Source organism: Falco rusticolus, chromosome 3 (genome assembly GCF_015220075.1).
Source record: "Falco rusticolus isolate bFalRus1 chromosome 3, bFalRus1.pri, whole genome shotgun sequence".
NCBI classification, from domain to species: domain Eukaryota; kingdom Metazoa; phylum Chordata; class Aves; order Falconiformes; family Falconidae; genus Falco; species Falco rusticolus.
The window spans coordinates 8,789,459-8,808,039 of NC_051189.1; the positions used below are offsets into that span (position 1 = coordinate 8,789,459).

General features: G+C 37.7%; 1 protein-coding gene across 6 annotated transcripts in view; it reads left to right on the forward strand.

Moving 5' to 3' along the window:
- The window catches only part of CDH18 (cadherin 18), a 378,826-nt gene that overhangs the window by 63,917 nt on the left and 296,328 nt on the right, over positions 1-18,581 (forward strand). The window contains exon 3 of one of the 6 annotated variants that reach the window (XM_037381369.1): positions 3,948-4,001. The exons of the other annotated variants lie outside the window; for them this stretch is intronic. The gene's annotated coding sequence lies outside the window, so the exon portion shown is untranslated. The remainder of the gene's footprint in view (positions 1-3,947; positions 4,002-18,581) is intronic. 6 annotated transcript variants of the gene reach the window in all.

An 18,581-nucleotide genomic window follows, 5' to 3' on the forward strand; every position in this document is an offset into this window, starting at 1 on the left:
ATTATTAGTCTGCTTCAGTATTCTTTTTTCCCTAGTGCCAACCCATGCCCAGAGAAGATTAATTTTAGTGGTGTAATACCTGAAACTGTCTCAGTGTCAGGGCTTGGGACTCCCACAACTAAGGGTGGTTCTAGTGGCTTGAGTTGACATATTTAATATTTTAAAGTGTTTTAATATAAATTTGAAATTTTTGAGGGATTGCTGTCCTTAATTAAGTGATTGATTTATTCCCTGAAAATTTCAGAAGACTTAAGGATTGTGATTGGAAAATCAGGTATGAGCAGAAAATGAATCTTGCTTGCTGGAGTTTCATTTTTTTTGGAATTGTTTATAAAAATAGCTGTAAAGTCTGAATCATGACACAGTGCATGGGAAATAGATAGAAGACGTAGGGGTTTCTATTCCTTATTCCTTAATCTCGGCAAAACTCCTTACTGTGCAGTGTGCCAAATCATATTTGGCCCTGAAATACAAATCTGTATATGAATTCTTATGATCTCACATTTCTATCAGCAAGTTAAAAAAGCAACATTAGCATTCATGAGATTATACCTATGATAGATAAGAGTTTTTATTTTCTAATGTAAACATCATTAAGTTCATAATTACCTTTCTGGTACATACCAACTCTTGACATTCAGTCTTGCCATTTGTCTATACTGTTTTATTCCCCAGAAAGATTCCTTTCAGATGACAGGTGTTTTTTAATCTGTCAGGCTGCATAATTCAGTGTGTTTATCTACGATTTCAGAAATCATCTATTTATGTTTTAAAAGCTTTGTAATATAAACAGCTATGTCCTTCAGCCTGCTTTTCTGAGCAAAGTTAGAGATAATCAGCAGGAATTTATAATTTTATGGATGCAAAAAGCATTGAATTATCAGCTGATAAAACAACTGCATTCTGCGCATGTGTCTAGCTAAATTATAGGCAGTACATGTCACCACGCATTTTTAAAATTACAAAAGTGTTCATCAAAGAGCTGCTCTACAGTTATTAATTACTCTATATCCATATTAGTGTTTGTTAGACAGTTTTCTTGGGGTTTTTTTTGTTGTTTGGGTTTTTTTCTTTAGCATTCAAATGAATGTAAATGTCAACTCTTAATTAAAATTATTACTTGCTCATTCTTACATGGTATTGGAATGCTACAGTACCAATTATTTATTTCCAGTTGTCTAAACCAATAATAGTTTAGAGTAGTATCTATAAACTGAAAATGAACTTTTGTAAGCTGTGTTGTTCATTTTAATGATGGTCAACAATACTTTAAAAACTGTTTGATGAGGACTTGCATAGGTATTCAAGGACAATAAACGGGTGGAGATTCAGCCTATATAAGTTAAATTTTAAAGCTGTTAATTAAAACTGAATTTAAACTTTTATTTAGCAAGTCTGCAGACTAAGATATTACATGAGTAAAATGTATTTGTGGAGAACTTAATCTAACTTTCCAGTGGTGTTTCAAATGAAAACTGGCTTGAATTTTGATTGCTTCAATCTCAAGATACTAAGTTATTTTAACAGGGCTTTTTGAATTACTTGAACAACTACTTTCATCAGTAAATTTCAGATTTTATCTGTGGCACTTTGTATCATTCTCAGGGGAAAAAAAATAAAAATCTGTGAACATCCCTAGAGAAAAAAATATTCCTACTTTGGCAAGAGAAGTCCGTAATACACAAGATGGCACTGTTTCACTTGTGAAAATGTCTCATTTCCCTAGATAACTGTGAAAAATGTGATATGAGAGTGCAGAAGGGTTTATATTTTTGTATAATTGAAAATAAGATATTTGCATAGTTGAATAGTTTTGTTTATTATAGACAAAACAAACTATAACTATATAGATGAAAGATCACATAACCGAGGCCAGTGAAAATGTCTCCAAAGTCACTGTTCATAAAATTGAATGTATCAGGAATTGGAAATCAGATCTGAACTAAAATTCTGTGTGACTTGCTCTTTCACTTCTAAGAATTCCAGAGAATTTGGAATTTAGCTTTCAGGTAGTAGTTTTTCCCTAAATCTTCTCAGAGCTCCTCTGACATGCATAATAAGCATATGATCTCTAGGGTGCTACACTTTGCTTTCAATGTTAGCTTGTTAAGAGTAAGGGGTATGTGCTGAAGTGCATGGAAATCTCCTGCAGTGTAGAAGACTTCACTGTTTAATTAGGTCTTAAAGTCTAACATAGGTGTTAACTTGTAATTGAAAAAAAAAAATTCTTTGTAAAGAGTATACAGAATATTTTCAAATATTTTTTTCTACTGTAGACATTTCTGACCTTAGGCAATATTCATAGGTTCAGCATTTGTGAAAACCCAGCTACATCTATCATTGTGCCAAACTGTGATATAGAAAGATAATTTAAAATATTTCTGAGTATTTCACCAGAATTTTTAAAATAAATTGTCAGTGTTTATATATTATATTATTCTTCTCAGGGGCTGAGTAGGAGATCTGCAAACTGTTGACCAGATCAGCTGCAGTCATTACAATAACATTTCAGCATTTTCAGTCTCAGATTTCTAAATTTAAATACATATGTAACAATAATTTGGTATTACTTGATCTGCTCTTTGATATTATAAAGTTCCTTAGGTGTTTTGACATAGAAAGGTGTGAGATTTTTTGTTCTTAAGAAAATGTGAGAATTCAGTCCCTCTAATTTTTGATAAGATTTGTCAAGGCAGATGTCAGTATTATTTCCACAGATCTGAGCTTCATTTAAAGACATACAGAAGTCAGTCAACAAAGGCACCATTCTTACCTGCTTATAGATTTTTGTAAGGCTTAAATAAGATCACTCAGAAATTTACAAGGTTTAAATATATTCACTCCGAAATTTCACCTGTTAGACATTTGCAAAATATTGGTGGGAGTATATGTTAAGCAGGTCTGTCTTTAGCAACTGCTACTTTCTGTTTTGCATCACTGAGCAATTTCACTGTTATACCCTCTTAGAGAAGAATGAACTGGGTAGCACATGGCCTTGTGTTTTCCAGCTGACACTTCATTCACAGGACCAGATTACAAGTAGATCCCATGAAATGTGTATATTGTTGTTACAGTGACCAACAGTGCTTACAGCTTTGCTCTGCAGTCTGCTTCTATCCCACTTTCTCGTGTAGCCAGTATCTGTAGCTATTGCTATTGTACCCTCCAAGCAGGAAGGCTGAGAACTTAAATCAGTAATCTATTATGCAGTCTGTAAATGAAGTTGCGTAATTATTGGAAGCTAACTGTTTATTTCTTTTATTATAATGTTTGTGAATTTTCATTAGCCTGAACATTCAGACTTTTTTCCCTGCCATAACCATGCTTTGGTTAAACTGCTGTAGAAAGTGATTCTGATTTACAGACCTCAAAGTGCTGTATAATCACAACGTATGTGTAATTTGAGATAGTTTTATTCTTCTTTCCTACATTTGTTTGGGTATGAAAAGTCATTGTACTTTGACCAACAAGCCAGTGGTTTGGCAAAAGGACCGTTTGTGGTAACTACAGTTTGTAGACCGTGACCATGTACTGATGATAGGGGACATTCTGCAAGTGTACTGTAATAAAATGCTAGGGAACAGTTTTATTCTGGGGTTTTATTATGTATTTATCTGTTTAATATGAATATCCAAAAGGCTTGTGTTCTTTTTCATGTTGACCTCTTCACAGTGATGAATTATATTTTGGTACTACCACGTGGTAACAAAAGCAATAGAGATCCTAAACTAGAGATGCATATGGATGTGCTACAGTAGAAGTGACCCTTTTTTATGTTACAACTCAGTGAAGGTTTTTATCAAGGACAGCAACAAATAACTCCAGTTAGTATTCTGCATTAAATAAATAGATAAACAAATCTTCAACCATTTCTATGTAGAAACATTCTCTGGATCTGAATTTCAAATAAAAGATGAAATTTTTTGTTCATCTTATTTTGTTTGTAGGTATTGGTTGTATTTTGTGGACTTCAAAGCAAAATTTTGGTGTAATTTTGAAACGTAAGTTTACATTTGCATTATTCATTTGCTAGAGAATAGCATCTTTAAAATTTTCAATTTTGAGTTTCTACTGTCGTTACCACACAATGAAAATTTAAAGGTTTTTTGGGTGTTGTTTTGTTCTTTGATTGGTTTGGTATTTTTACCTTTTAGTTTCTCAATAACTCTTTTGGACACTGGGACTACAATGGTCGCTGCAAAATAAGCATTCTAATTTTGCTGTGATGTTGCATCCAGTTGGGATTGGACATATTTTAAAGAAACGCATCTCTGAAACGCTTCTGTGTTCCCAGTCTTACTACTCTGAGGAATGGAAATAGTGCTTGATAAATATTTATAATCTTAAACTTTTTTTCCTAAAACACCTTAAGGTTGTGTTGTTGTTTTTTTTCCCTGAACTTGTTCAAGAGTTGCATAAAAGATTGGAATTTACATTTCCTTTTGCTCTTGATTTAAAGTGCATTTTCAAGTAACAGAAGGCAATCCTTCAATAAGTGAAATAAGCTTGGAAAGGGTACCAGTGGCAGAGCCAGTGTATTAGCACTTGCTGTATTTCAGAACTCAAATGAATAGAAACGTAATGAAGAAACTGAAGCATTAGCTTCCTCAAAACATTCACTTAAAACTGGAGTGTGTTTTAAGTGCTGGTAGTCACAGAACAACATAATATTGTCTATTAGTGAGGAATTTATGCTTTTGTTTTTAATCATTACAGTGCTTTCATTTAATTTCAGTTAACCAACAACAGGTACTATATGAGAAATCAGAAGCAGTTTGAGATGGGAATCTTGGATGAATATGAACAGTACAACAGGAATTTCGTTTCCAGTGTAACTATCTTTGTTTAGCTGGCTGTAGTACTCCAAAGAGGGGTCAGATCGACTCTCCATGTTCAGTTCTGCTGAAGATGCACAGTGCAGTGCACTCTTTGCTTTTATACTCAAGGTTAACCAGTTAATGAGATAAAGATAGGAGTTTTATATCCTGATTCAATTAGCAAGATGAATTTTAAATGTCTATTATTATTTCACTTTTGTGGAATAGAGCATCTTCAAAATGCAAGTCTAAATGCTGTGTTTCCCCCATTTAGGTTACTAACTGTGGTCATTGTATGTTGCTTTGAGCTGGAGGGGTTGGACTTGACGAGGTGCATTCCTTCCTGCGTTGTTTTAATATTTTCTGTATCTAGTGATTGTGTGAAAATCATGTTCTGCACTTCAGACTGATAGAAGCATGAAACGGATTTATTCTCTAATTTTTCCATTATGAGTTGTTGAGGATGCTGTTTATGGTAAAGTTATTTCCCGGCAGTTACTGGCCAGCTTCATTTTGGGACATCAGGTACCTTGCTGATCACTCACTGCTGTGGTACAGTGTCATTTCGCTATGTGTAAAGCTATGGAGACTATAAATTGAAAAAATCTTCTAGGCCTTATGGTGCTATGACTAAATTGATTTCTTATGGAATTGAGGACGACCTTGCAGAAGAAAACATGCTTTGCAAATTTTTGTTTTTAAAGTGGCATTGGAGAGATATTGCAGAAATTCCTCAACAATTCTAAACACAAAAGGACAGTATAGATTTCAATGAAGACTGAAGGCTCAAAGAGAAAAGGGTGACGAAGAGGAGGGTTTTTTTCCACTTTCTTCTGCTTCTGCATAGAATCATAGAATAGTTTAGGTTGGAAAAGACCTTTAAGATCACTGAGTCCAATCGTAAACCTAACATTGTCAAGTCCACCACTAAACCACGTCCCTAAGTGCCACATCTACACATCACCTAAACATCTCTAGGGATGGTGACTCAATCACTTCCCTGGGCAGCCTGTTCCAATGCTTGACAACCTTTTCAATGAAGAATTTTTTTCCTAATATCCAATCTAAACCTCCCCTGTCTCAACTTGAGGCCATATTCTTTTGTCCTATCGCTTGTTACTTTGGAGAAAAGACCAACACCCACCTTGCTTCAACCCCATTTCAAGTAGCTGTAGAGAGTGATAAGGTCTCCCTGATCCTCCTTTACTCCAGGCCAAACAACCCCAGTTCCCTCAGCCACTCCTCATAATATTCATGCTTTGGAGCCTTCACCAGCTTGGTTTCCCTTCTTTGGACAGCCTCCAGCATCTCCATGTCTTTCTTGTAGTGAGGGGCCCAAAACTGAACACACTATTTGAGATGCAGCTTCACCTGTGACAAGTACAGGAGAACAATCACTTCCCTAGTTCTGGCCACACTGTTTTGGAGACAAACCAGGATGCCGTTGGCCTTCTTGGCCACCTGGGCACACTGCTGACTCATATTCAGCCGTCTGTCAACCAGCACCCCAGGGTTCTTTTCCACCAAGCAGTTTTCCAGCCACTCTTCCCCAAGTAGTGTTGTGGGGGGGTTTTGTGACCCACGTGCAGGACCTGGCACATAGCCTTGTTGAACCTCATACAACTGGCTTCAGTCCATCAATCCAGCCTGTCCAGATCCCTCTGTAGAGCCTTTCTACCCTCAAGCAAATCAACACTTAGCCCCAGTGTGGCGTCATCTGCAAACTTACTGAGCATGCAGTCAATCCCCTCACCCAGATCATTTCTAAAGATTCTAAGTGGAACTGGCCCCAATACTGAGCCCTGGGGAACACCACTTGTGACTGGCTGCCAACTGGAATTAACTCCATTCATCACAACTCTTTCAGCCCAGCCATCCAGTTTTTTACCCAGTGCAGAGTACACCCATCTAAACCATGAGCAGCCAGTTTCTTCGGGAGAATGCTGTGGGAAATGGTGTCAAAGGCTTTAGTAAAGTCCTAGTAAACAACATCAAACAGTCTTTCCTTCATTTGCTAAGTGGGTCACCTTGTCGTAGAAGGAGATCAGGTTCATCAAGCAGGACCTGCCTTTCATAAACCTATACTTGGCTGTGCCTGATCCCCCAGTTGTCCTGTACGTGCCACGTGATGGCACACAGGATGATCTGCTCCGTAGCCTTCCCTGGTACCGAGGTCAGGCTGACAGGCCTGTCATTTCCTGGATCCTCCTTCCTGCCCTTCTTGTGGATGGGCATCACATCTGCTAACCTCCAGTCAACTGGAACCTCCCAGGTTAGTCAGGATGGCTGATGGAAAGAGTCTCAGTGAGCGCTTCCATCAGCTCCCTCTATACCCTAGGGTCGATCCCATCCGGCCCTGTGGATTTCTGTGTGTCTAAGTGGTGTAGCAGGTTGCTGACCATTTTCCCCTGGATTATGGGAGTTTCTTTCTGCTCCCCATCCCTGTCTTCTAGCCCAAAGAACAACTGGTCTCACTATTAAAGACTGAGTCAAAGAAAGCATTAAGTAGTTCAGGCTTTTCGTCATCCTTTGTCACTATTTTTCCCTGCGCATCCAGTAAAGCATGGAGTCCTCCTTCTGTTGTTAATGTATTTCTAGAAACTTTTTTTTAATTGTCTTTCACAGCAGTAGCCAGATTAGGTTCTAGTTGGGCTTTGGCCCTTCTAGTTTTCCCCCTGCATAACCTCACAGCGCTTTTGTAGTCCTCCTGAGTGGCCTGCCCCTTCTTCCAAAGGCAGTAAACTCTCCTTTTTTTCCTGAGTTCCAGCCAAAGCTCTCTGTTCAGCCATGTCAGTCTTCTGCCCTGCTGGCTCCTCTTTCAGCACATAGGGACAGCCTGCTCCTTTGCCTTTAAGCTTTCCTTCTTGAAAAATGCCCAGCCTTCCTGGGCTTCTTTGCCCTCCAGGGCTGCCTCCCAAGGGACACTGTCAGCCAGTCTCCTAAACAGGCCAAAGTCTGTCCTCTGGAAGCCCAGGGTAGCAGTTCTGCTAACTCCCCTCTGTACTTCTCTGAAAAACAAAAATTATCATTTCATGATCACTATGCCCAAGAAGGCCTCCAACCATCACATAAACCACAAGTCCTTCTCTGTTCACAAACATTAAGTCCAGCAGGCTGCCTTCCCTAGTTGGCTCACTCACCAGCTGTGTTAGGAAGATACCTTCCACAAACTTCAGGAACCTCCTAGGCTGTTTAGTCCCTGCTGTACTGTATTTCCAGCAGGCATCTGGTAAGTTGAAGTCCCCCACAAGAACAAGGGGTAGTGATTTGGTGACTTCTCCCAGCTGTTTATAGAATGTTTCATCTGCTTCTTCTTCATCCTGGTTGGGTGGTCTGTAACAGACTCTCACCATGTTATCTGCATGGTCGGCCTTCTCCCTGATTCTTACCCATGAACACCCTATAGTCACTATCATTAAGTTCTAGACAATCAAAACACTCCCTTACATACATGGCTACTTCACTGCCTCTCCTTCCTTGTCTATCCCTTCTGAAGATTTTCTAGCTATCCATTGCAGAATTCCAGTCATGCGAGTCATCCCACAAGGTTTTCTCCCAGTCATACTGACAGTTCTTGCACTTACTTAACTTCTTTCCAACACAGCACTACCAATACCAAAATAGAAGAGTGAAGAAAAAGGGGCTGATGTTTCTCTCTCTTAAGTGCAGGAGTCCCAGCGCTCCTGCTATTTCAGAGCTACAGGATTCAGTTCCCTGTGGTGGCTTCATGCAGAATCATTGTCTGGGTTTTTTTAAGCATGAAATGAAGATTTGAGAATATCTGATGATGAAAAGATATTATATTTATTCAGGCATTTTTTGACCATATCCATTCCTCTCTCTTTTGATTGAGATTCCAACAGAATTATTACTGAAATTCTGATTGAAGACCAATAAAGCTGCTAGAGTTTGATAGGATGGTAAATGGATATAATTGAATTGGAGTTTTGCAGCCTAGCATGGTGATGTTCTTTCTCTAGTGCTCTAGAACACTCTTAATATCTACAAAGGCGATAAATAGGAACTAGGTACCTATGTCTGCTGTTTGTGCTTTCAGACATGTCTCTTACGATTTGGATAACTGACCAGGACGTTTTTAAGTGCCCATTAAATCTTACCATATTTTAGAACTCCTGGCATGCTATACATGCCTGTTTATAAAGAAAGCCCTAAGGTACTTACAGCATCTGTGAAAACATAAGTAGACCATAAACATAATCTTTTTTAAGAGTCTTATGTATTCCTTCATTAGCGGGTAGGGACGGGTAATGTGCTTTACTTCTGTCCTCCCCAAAAGTGTAAGCATCACAGTGCATCTCTCGTATGATGTATCTTTTGCCTACGTAGCTCCTGCACTTTTCCTGCAGATATGAAAGTCTATTTTCATATGTGGTATTGTCTGTCTGTCCATAGTCATAGCTGTAGGTTCTTCACTGGGGTACTGACTTCACTAAGAATTGTCTTGGGAAGTTGGAGACAGTGTCTTCAAAAGATTGATCCCAGCCTTCTCCCTTCCACAAAAGTGACCAGAGAACCACACGGGGGTCTTGGGAGTATTTGTACATAGGACGGTGAGATCAAACTTGAACTCTTGTATCCATGTTTTCCCTTCTCCTTCAATTTCTGGTAAATTGTATGAAATTAGTAGGTTTTGTTAACAGATAAATTTGCTTCATAGTTTAAGAAATATATTTACATGTACTGTAATGTCTTTGTTAGCTTTGGCTGTAAGGTGATATTAAATACTTGTGATATGTGAAAGTAGGACATAAGGTGTTTTCAAGGTTGGAAAATCTTAATAGCATTTTCTTTCCTTTACTAGGACTCCAATCATCATCATCAAAGTAGTTTAGATGCTAGAATATAGATGTTCTTAAACTATCTGTTAACATGCACTTAAAAAAATCTAATTGATGATGTAATTCTTTGCAACTTCTATGCAGTCTGCATGAAGACCTTTTAATGAACATTTACATAAGGTCACCAATAACCTACAATATCTTTTAGTATTGGATTTATATGAAAATAACCAAAAGTCTCTTTTGCAGTTTCAAAGGGCTTAAATATGGTATTTTACTGTCATGTACTTCATCAATATTTTATGTAAAGTGAACTGAAAAGCACTTTTTACCAAATCAAAGGCTTCAAAAATATTGCATAACTTCCTTTCTTTTTCTGAAAAGTTTTTTTTTAGCATAAAAAGGTGAATAAGGAGCTCGAAACTGAGAAAGGTAACATCGATAATGTGATGCATATTAAGAGTTACATTAACAAAGGTGAAATACCTTGTCAGTCAGTAGCCAAACAGACTACCTACACTGGAAGGCCAACTAGCTCTGTACTGGTCCAACATGGGCTTTGGGGCTGGTCTGCAAGGGTGGGGCATCTGGTAGTGACTCCCACCCAGGCTGGGCAGGGCCGTCACCAGTGGGGCACCGTCCATCCCACAGTGCCTGAGCAGCTGGGCAAGCAAAGCAGGGTTAGTGGCAAGTCCCACTGACAGTCCGGCAGTCACCAATCCAGAAAAAGGCAAGGTAAGAAGCCAGGTCTGAGGTTAGTCTGGGAAATCCCAGTGAAAGTGCTGGAAAAACCAGGAGCAGGACTGGGAGGAGGTGTGCCTCCAGCACAGCTCAAGCCAGGTCTCGGTGCCCCTGGACACATGTCCATGGGTGCATGGGTGGGGGTCCCTGGTGAGGCTGGTGAGGGCAATTAGGGCTTATTAGTATATGCCCCAATTGCAATGTAAAGTTTTGGTCCTGTGGTGGAGATTGCAGTTTCACCAAGATCCCCATGGCACGTGGATGATGGGGAAATGTAAGCAAATCATACAGATCAGGTGGACATATTCAGCTGTAGATTTACAGGTGTAATGTAATCACAGGGTGAGAACTGACATAGCTTTGTGGATCACAAGACAGCAGTGAAAATACAGGTTACCACTGGCATCAAACTCTTTTAAGTTCAAGCATGCAGGATGCTGCTTTCTGACATTATTCATATAATTTCATGGGAGAAAGGCTATCATCACAGGAGATCCCATTTCAGCAGTCATCTTTTAAAAATCAGATTTGTGATTTGGACAGAAGAGGTGGAAGAAAATGGACAGTAAAATACACTGCAGTCCTCTCAGATGGTATTGGATTCATGCTTATTACATCATGTAGGATATTCTTTTGCCAGAGGTGGCTGGGGTGATCATATCTCCTAGGATCACATTCTAATCCTGTTACATCAATACCAGTTTAAAGAAATGACACTGACAGAAGTTTTTCTGATCTCAGTTAGGTTCGTATAAATTTCTTCGAGAGTCAGAATCACTACATTGATGGAAACTGAATAGCTTGCCTTTAGAGTGCAGCGAGAACCGACACTGGCTGGTATATCAGAAGTCGCTGCTCTTGCTTTTATTGCAATATTCACCAAAATGTTGTAAAACTTTTGGAAATGTGTATTTTTATGCCAGGTTACTGTGTCACATCACTTAACATGCATTTTCTTAATGATTTAGAAGGAACCAGAAGTCTGAAGTCGTTTGAGTTAATTTTATGGGTAATTCGTTGATAAGAAGCCCTTCTTTATTTTGATGCTTGAACTTTAATCTTTTTTGGACATCTTTGAGCATAATTATTAAACAGTGAGAGTGATGAAAAAGAACTTCAGGTTTATGCAATTTCTTCAAATATGTGGGATTATAATTTAGTGTCTTTTGGTCATTCATTTTTAAATTTTCTTAAAAAAACAGTGCAATTGAACCAGCACTTCTGCTGTATAGGCAGTCATGTATAGCTGAAATATAGCTGAATTTCACTGTAATTTTTTTTTCATTGCTTTTTACTTATATTGCCCCCTGCAAACTAATGGAGATGCAAGATAGATATGAATGCCTCCATTTCTACTAAGCAGTTACTAATCTTGCTGTTGTCTTGGGACATACAGGAATGGAGATAGATTTTTCTCCATGAGTTAACCTTATGTAGAAGAATATGGCCTGCTTCAATTATATCTTTTAGGCTTTATTTTTGGGCTTCATGGTTTCCCAGTATATTTTCTTGAGCCACAATTCACTGCAGCACAGTGATGGGGAGGAGAAAATATATACAGAAAGAAGGTTCAGCTCCTCAGCTATTATTTATGGTGATGACTTCCATCTCCTGAGGACTATTTATCACAGAGTTTGATTGTCGTAGTTTCTATGGTTTCATAGAAATTTGCATGTTGCAACTCCTGTAAGAAGTGTACTCTATAAAACAGTGGCAAGGATTATCTACAGAAATAATTCTTAACCTGTGTCAGAATACTTGAAGTATGCAGATTTGTAGATATATAGTCTCTATAAATATCACTGTAGAAGCAGGAATGAGGAAACCCCAACTTTCAGTGGGAACATTCAATAGATACTTTAGGAGACACAGAAGCTGCATTCTTGGAGTTCCTGCTTTTCTGTAGGTTATTCTCTCTAGGCTAAATTCATATTGCTGAGCTAAGTGCTGCTAATAGTTACAAAATTCCATTAAGGATTTCATAGTTGTCAAAGGAGTCAGTTATGGCAAGAAAACATAATTTAGCATTCTACAGTTGTACTGAATATAAATCCTCTTTCAGGATTTTTACTGTTGTGATATATTGGAAATTGAAAAGCATACAGACAATTAATGTGAAATAGGCCTTTTAAGAAACAAAAATTTATATGTGTTTTCTTGTGCCAGGTGTTTTAGGCATTAGGGCTTATAAGAAAAACTTTATTAATCAAATGGATAGTAACTCATCTTTCCTTGTCCTTTTTGTCAGAATAGTATTGGTGTGACTTCCGCAGCACAGACTCTTGTTTCAGTTGGTATGTTCAGGTCCTGTAGTTGTTGTTGAGAATTCCATAAACATGCTAAGCAGAAAAAAAAATAATTATTAGAAGCCTTCTAAGTAGATTGCAGAGGCCTTTCTTGTAATGCTTAATCTTTTCATATTATGTTTACCAACGGTAAATAACTGGCCTGAAAAAAAAAAAATTAAAAAAACCCCATTAATTCTAACTGAGAACAATGATAAACACGCCTTAGAAAAATAGTGTCAACATTTCTGAGTATTTCTGGAAGACTGAGAAAAGTATCCTCTGGGAATAAGGCTTGATACTTCTCTGGTGTTTGTAGATGGGAGGAATTTGGAGGAATGTGTTTAGATCAGGATGGTCAATAGAATATTATCTTTGTATGCTTGTTGAATCGCTCTTAGGACAAAATTTAGAAGCAGAAAATACTTCATTTTTAGCAACTAGGATTACCTAACAGTGCAGCTGGGAGTTTTACCAAATCAGTTGCTTCAAAGGCAGCTTAAATTTAGGAGTGGATAGGTATCTGTCATTTAAAAATATTCCCTTCTGGAATATAACAATGCGTGCTGTCCCAAAAAACAAATGCAACCCATTTTCCATTAAAAAGTCCCACAAATATAAATAAATGGATCTATTTTGTAAACCTGTAAATATACCAGTCTAATATACATCTATCGTGGTCTAATAGAAAACCACTAGTGAATGAATAGTACTGTACAAGAATGATTATTAACTTTGTAAGATGAGTAAATGATATATGTCTGAAAACAGTAATGGTATTCTAGGTTTGTATTTTGGAAGGTGGTGTCATATCTTACAGCAGTGGAAGAGAATATCAGTTCTGGGCATGGCGTTGTAGTGTAAAACACAAGGTTATAATACTATAATTTATCAGTCTGTTGCATTTTCTTATCAGTTAATGAATAGAGGAAATTATTTAAATGAATGCAAATAGGAGCACATCATGTAGTTGTGATGGTCTCTTCACTTTGAAATAAAAGTTTTAGTTTTTATTTTTTACTTTAAAAATGAATGCAGTGATCTTTCTTTTCTCTTTTTTTCTTCACATTCCAAAACATTCAAGCATTACAGCAAAATTAATGATTAAAGAAGAATTCAGTACTGTGGTGAGCACTGCAGGACAGGATGGGAAAGCCGGGCGGGATGTGCTGTGTCAGAGCAGTGCTCCCTTGTCTGCAGTGCTTTGCCTCTGAGGGTGGGCCTGTGACTAGCCAGAAGTGCCGAAGTGCCCTCCTGTGCCACTGCACCTGTGACAGAGGAAGGTACTTGGGAGGCAGGAGGGGAAGGCGGGTGGACCTGGCCTCTCCCTGTGGGCCAGTGCCCTCCTGGCACTGGCATCTGTTGGTTTGACCTGACACTGCTGTGGGACAGATTTGTTTTTGAGCTTGCCGATACGACTTGCCAGGGCTCCAGACTGCAGCCATTCTGTGTCTGCTGTCTAGAGCAGTATGTTCTTCCCTCTGCCCAAAGCTATCTCCAACCAGTTTGTCAGGCACCACCTAGGTTTCTCAGGATGGGATGAGTAACCCTTGTGTATTCAGCTTACCCACCGTATTCATGGCTGTGCCCTCCTCAGGCACCTGCAAGCTGAGGAGGCCCAGACTGTTTGCTCTCGCATCACCTTACTTACTGTGATTATTTTTTTCTTCCTTGTATGCCATATAAATCATTTTGTAGGGAAAATTAAGTACTGACATGGCTAGCTTTATATGAGACACCTTAGTATAAGACCTCCTTCAAGCCAGTTATACTTGTGCCTTAATACTCAGAGCACTTAAAATTTACTTTGCCTGAAGTAATTAAACAGTATAGATAATGTTTTGTTCTTAATACTGTGATTTGTAAAACTGAAAATAAATTACTAACACAAAGAAGCAGCAGCCTCATGATGAAAAATGAAAACAATACACAACAAAATGTGGCAAAATGAAATAGTGAAAGCATGAGAATTAACATGAGAAAGTTCGTAACGCAGATAATGTCCGTTTGGTGTTACGCAAGAACAGAGATCGAGCTGGATGGCAAGAATGGCCCAACAGCAGCAGAAACAGCCCAAAGATAAAGAGTTTCCTTGCCAGGAAAAGTTCCTGTATGTGATTATGGACTACCAGGTAAATCTTGAGCATCTACATTAAGCTGCCAAATATATAATCATTATATTTTATCTCAGTAACAAAATTGCTGCTTTGTATTTTATTTCTGTATTTTCTTACTTTGGGGGAGGCATTTAGTTTTCTGAGCTGAAAATGGATAGACTGTGGGGCTACCTTAGAGCTCTAAGCAATTGAAATGGCTCAACTCTTATTTGAAGTTCAGATTTCACTAGGCACAGCTTCACCATTCTGGTATCTCTGAAGAACATTCCATAGGTTTAATATGTGGAAATTTAAAAGCATATTTCACATCTAGCGCTTAATTTTGCAGTTGTGGCAGTGCATCCAGAATTCAGAAAGCTGCTCTTTATGAATCAATGTCTATTAAAATTCATGCCAGTATTATTGCTTTACTTGACATAGGAAACTATTCTGTATATCAAAGAGTATACACTGATACTTAATTTATTTTTGAACTATCTAGTTTTTAAACACCAAAAATGTTGTTACTTGGTTAAATAAACATGCTAGGGAAATAAACTTAAAGGAAAATTAATTGTGTAATATCTTCATAAGCCACTATGGAAATCGTATGTCATAGAAGATACTGCTCTGTTCTCTAAAAATAGATGTTTTGCAAAATATAGTGATTTTGACATCCATAATTGCCTGGATTTTGTTGTTTCTTATAATTCTTTCCAACTCTTTTAATATAAACAGTGGCCGATGGTCAAATTTGCAGAAATTTATTTAATTGTGATTAAACTAGCTAAAATGGTTCATTGAATGGAAATTCAGTTGCTCTGTGATTTTATCATTTAACATGCCAACTTCTTTGTGTTTTGTTTAATATGATTTTTCAGGTTGTGAGTGTACATCTAATGGTAATGCCACAAGAAATTTAGGGGATCATTTATAGGAGACTACATCAATTGCTTTTGTTAATAATTCCTTCACTTCCAATTGCTTATGGCTAATTAGTTGGAGTTTCTGCTATTTGACAGTTCAGTTTGCTAATTATTTTTTTATCCATCATGCAGATTTTGTGGTAAATTACTGCTCCTTGTTTGGAGAATTTCTTGAGCAGATTTCTTAGGATAATGCTTGGGATTTTGAATTTAATTTTCTACAGATGTCTGCCATGACTAATACTAAATTTTGTTGTCTATGTAAACATTGTTAATAATGCACAGTTTTTCAGTGTAGTAGCACCAGGAGTTCTGAGATACAATATCTTGGAAATGATACTGGCAGACCGTTTTTTTTAAAGGTTCTGATTGGTACAGGGCTCTGGTAAATTCTCAGAACTTTCAGAATAAAAGTTGCCACATGCAACCACAGTTTTGCTGCCTTCTCTAGGTATCCTCTGTGCCATGAACATATGCTGTTTGATCCATCCCCCCGCATTCTTAATCAGTGTCTTTGGCATGGAAAATATCCACAAGATGACTATTGTTAGCCAATACTATGAATAAACTGGAAGGTAATAGAAAGAATTTGATGGTCTTTACAAGGAGGAGCATGATTAGTCCATCCTAATACATACAAGAATGTTCCTTCTGGGCAAAGAAAGATCTCTTTTCGGGCATTTCCTCAAACTTGCACAAGGGCCACCAATACATGTGAAATGTATAGGGCTTCAGTGGGGTGCTTTCTTGTTTCCAACTGTTTATTTCCACTAGGAGAACCTAAACATAGATAGCTTTTCTAGGTGAAAAAGAGCAATACTGTGTAAGTGGAGAGTGGAAGTAATCCTATGAATGGGCAGGGAGCTAGCAATAGCAAAATCTTTCTATTAAGAAACGGCTCAAAATACTTAAAATTTCAAAAAGCCACAGTCAAAGGCAACTGCAGTGGTTTCCTTTTCCTCAGTAGTTTCGGCAGCACTGCACTAGATCTGTAACTTAACACAAGCAAGTGATCTGAAGCATCACTGAAGTTTGTCTTTTATAATGGGCAGTGCTGGGCTGTGTATCTAAAGTGGAGAGGGCAGGCATGTGCCTGGCGTGTGGCAATAAATGGAATGATAGTGCCTATACCCCCACATATGGAATTACCAAAGAATCAGTAAATGTAGCTGAATTATTTTGTACTTTATTAAGTTATTTGATGGAGCTGATATCAAGGCATGGTGCAGCGTACTGAGGACAATCTTACTGAAGTAGTATTATTCAGGATATATAAGGGTAACTGCCAGTAGTGATATTAAGCAAGACGGCTGTGGTCTGCTCTGAAGTGAAGAGCAAAGTCAGCAAGCATGATTTACTTAATTAAACTGGTAGATGGGGTTCATTTTTAATTTGATGTTCTCATTCACCTTGGAAGTAGACTGCTAATATCTAAAGCCTACTGGGAATCACAGTTCCTTTTTCAAACTGGAAAATACCTCTAAGGTTACTCAATTTCAGCAAGAAACTCTTTGTAATAATGAATACCATTTGAATTTTCATAATAGTGATATCAGGAGAGTATCATAGTTCCACTAAGTGTTGAAAGATTGTTAAACTTATTTGAAAAACACTATGATAGGCTTTTTTTAGAAACCTATATTACATTTAGAGCGGTAAAGAGGGTGGAAGCAAGGAACAGTGGAATAGCATGAATGAGCAGAAGAGGATGCAAAGATGTGATTCCTGCTGCAGTCAGTTTCTCACAAAGAAATGCAGAATAAGGGTAATCAGAAGCTTCATTAAAAACTACACTGTCTGAATACAAATTCTATGAAGTTTTGCAGCCCCTAGCTCTAAAAGTAATAGTACTTCTGGATACTCCATCCCTTCACAACTGTGGCTGTAATTAAACACTGTAACAGCATTTGTCTACATCTAGAGCATAAATGTGAAAATAGTGGTAAAGAGTTGTATGCCTAATGACATAAAGTTGCTTATCAAAAAAAAGAGGAAGTAGCTCTTTGGCTCTTGTTGAGATTGGATTGGGCCTGTGTAAATGTTACATTTTGTGGGAGAAAGAGAAGGCATTTGATTTTGTATGTATGGCTGTTTATAGGTAGGAGCTAAAACCTGTAATTTGTTGGCCAAGTGTTATTTATTTAAAAAAAAAAACACAACAACAAACCCATAAAAAATTGCTTGAATTTGATCTACGGGAGTTAAAGGATATGATGTTGTCCTGTTTAGAGGAATTAAACAGGAGATAAGTAGTTACAATTTGCCTAGATGAAGAATCACTTTATAACAATAGTTTCTTAATGTACTTAAAGATAGACACACACACGTGCACACACATACAAAAAAACTTGGTTACATGTTAGCCAACTGAATATAACCTGGTGATATTGTTTTGCTCTTTCTATATAATTGATGGGCTGGGGTAAAACTAAGATGCTTTCATCTTCAGGTGTGAAGGTTGTTGGGTTTTTTGTTTGGTTTTTTTTGTTTTGTTTTTCTAAATACTCTTTTAAAAAGTCCTGTGCGTTTCCCTTTTTAACAACAGAAAGAGAAATCCCAAACCCCTGTTGTCCTGCTGCGCTCAGAAGAAAGAAAATCTCCCTCCCAGAAAATTGCCAGATAATGTTTTGATGTTTATAAGGGGTAGGGGTGGAGGACAAGAGAGCTATATTCTAATTACAGAATTTAGTTTTTTCTTATTTGTGGCATAATAAGTACATTGTCATCATTCTGCTTGACTGGCACATTTTTAATGCTGCCTTGGGCTGTCACTGGGTGAATGTGAACTTCGTTACTCTTTTTTACCTTAATGTATACTGACAACTCCAGTATTAATTTCAATGTCTTTGCATCTCTTTGGGGGAAAAAAAAAACCAAAACAAAACCCAAAACCCAGGAAATACTTCCACTTCATCTT